The sequence below is a fragment of the Tachyglossus aculeatus genome (assembly GCF_015852505.1).
Source record: "Tachyglossus aculeatus isolate mTacAcu1 chromosome 12 unlocalized genomic scaffold, mTacAcu1.pri SUPER_6_unloc_2, whole genome shotgun sequence".
Taxonomy (NCBI): Eukaryota; Metazoa; Chordata; class Mammalia; order Monotremata; family Tachyglossidae; genus Tachyglossus; species Tachyglossus aculeatus.
In genome coordinates, this window is record NW_024044829.1 from 7,962,306 (window position 1) to 7,964,749 (window position 2,444).

The following is a 2,444-nucleotide window of genomic DNA, read 5'->3' on the forward strand; positions in this document are numbered from 1 at the left end:
CGTGGTCTAGTGGCTAGAACCCAGGCCTGGGAATCAGAAGGACCTGGGTTCCTCTTGCCTGCTGGGTGAGCTTGGACAAGTCACTTATATTTTTTGTCCCTCCTCCTGTTTACACTGTCCTGTTCCTTGGGCCAGTGACCATATGTACTAGGGCCCTGTGCCAAGGTGACCCTGAGCACCGGCTATCCCAAGGTCAAAATGCTACCTGTGACATAACTTCTCTGGCCGGAGGTGGGGGGTGGGGAAAGATAGGTGTCCCTCACCTCAGTGCCGACCAAATAAGGTATGGGGGATGAAAGGGGCGGAGATTGAGCAAGCAGAGGACGGAAGGTGGGACTGCCTAAGTCACAGGTAATAAATACACATCACCTCCTACCTTCTGGGCAGAAGACCAAGACGTGTAGCAGTAGCAACTGCAGCAGCGGCCCAACGTGTCTTTCTCTGCCTAGAACCCCAGATGCCCGCTCTGCAACCAGGACCAACCCACCGAGGAAAGGGCCGGAGGACGGGTGAGTGTGGAGAAGCACCGTGGCTCAGTGGAAAGAGCACGGGCTTTGGAGTCAGAGATCATGGGTTCAAATCCCAGCTCTTCCAACTGTCAGCTGTGTGACTTTGGACAAGTCACTTCATTTCTCTGTGCCTCAGTTTCCTCATCTGTGAAATGGGGATTAAAACTGTGAGCCCCCTGTGGGACAACCTGATCACCTTGTAACCTCCCCCAGTGCTTAGAACAGTGCTTTGCATATAGTAAACGCTTAACAAATGCCATCATCATCATCACCGAACGTTGATGGGTGGGAGCCAGGTGCTCCACTATGGGCGGGGAAAGCATAAGTGAATTCCTCCCCAAGTGGGAGTGCAGGTGGCGAGGGCCAGCCGTCTTGCCACGTGCAGGTAATGTGTAAGTGGACTTTTTCCGCATAGGAAGAGCACAAGTGGGCAAGAGCTAGCAGCCTCACCACGTGTGGGTAACACATAAGTGGATTCTTCCTGTGTTGCGAGAGCTAGTTGCCTCACCACGTGCGTGTAACATACAAGTGTATTCCTCCCATTAGGGAAGCTCTAATATTACTAATTCATCACATTCCTCCCAAAAGGGAAGTTCAATTCACTGTACCTAAACAATTACATAATTCAATTCGCCTCACGTAACAAATTTTATATAAAGCTCACGCTTTCCATCCCCGGCATCTCTCTCTCTCTTTTGCCTCGTGATTCCCGAACGAACCCGTCCCCGGGAGACGGGTGACATAAATGGCGACGGGATGGGATCGGTGATAGACGACAGAGAACCAAGAAGGCTGTTTGAATTCCTTGTGGATCAGGGATGGAAAACCCTGAGGTGGCACAGCCTCTGGGTGGAGGGCCACTGGGAGGATACGGCCTATCTGGTGAGGGAGTTTTGTGGTTGGCAGAAGGCTACCAAAATCAGGAAAAGGGAAGGAAAGACCTCCCTCTTCGATCTCAAAGCAACGGCGCTGCAAGCCACCTCGTGGGGCCGACAACGGAGGCAGTAGGAAAGTGAAGCCCTAGAGGTGAAACTAAAGGAACGTGACATGAAATGCCTCCTACTGCAGACAGGGCTGAGGTAAAAATGCGGCAGGCGATCCTTTTAGAGTGGAAATTGGCACCCAGGGTGGCTAAGGAGTTAGAAGAGTGGAGGAAACTCCCCAGTACTGAACAGAAACTTAAGCGGGTAATGTACCCGGGGCTGGATGGGGAAAATTCCTCTTATTATTCCTATTCCTGTTCCTATTATTTCAAACTTTATCAGTTGTATCTGGCTGTATGTTGCTCCTGGATACTTCCGTACCTCATAATTCTGTGGTCAGGATTTCCTGACTTCCGAACAGGTCTACCAAAGGAATCATCACTGAACTGCTTCCCAGGGAGTTTGTCTTCAGTCTTAGCCATGATGTGACAGAATTAGGGAAGGGAATCTGTTTCTATCGGACCACCTGTTTCAACATGACTGGTGCCCATCGCCCCTTCATTCCAGTGATTCTGGACAGTTGGACACGATGATCTCTGGCAATGTACCATGCTGCTCACGTGGAGTCCACACCACTAGAGGAGTTTGGGACTGGTTCCATGGACTCTAAACTGTCAGGAGCACGCTATTCCATGAGTTGCTGCTACGTTTGCTCCTGGCCGTGAGCTTAGTGGGAGGATGCTGGGTATTAAGCTACTGTTGTTCGGCCCTATCCAAACAGGTGCGATGAACTCTACAGCCGCTCCCAGCTCCCGCCTCTGTGCTCTATCTTAAGATCTTTGTAGTTCACCAGTCACCTTCCCTACCTTTTGTCTGCACACCTTGAGGGCTCCACCTCCCATCACCCCTGGCCAGGGGATGGGCTCTATCCTTTGCCGCAACCCATGGATCCACTTTCCCAGCTTCCATGGCCAGCCAGGGAAGGACATTGGTCCTTGTGGTCAGGAGAGCG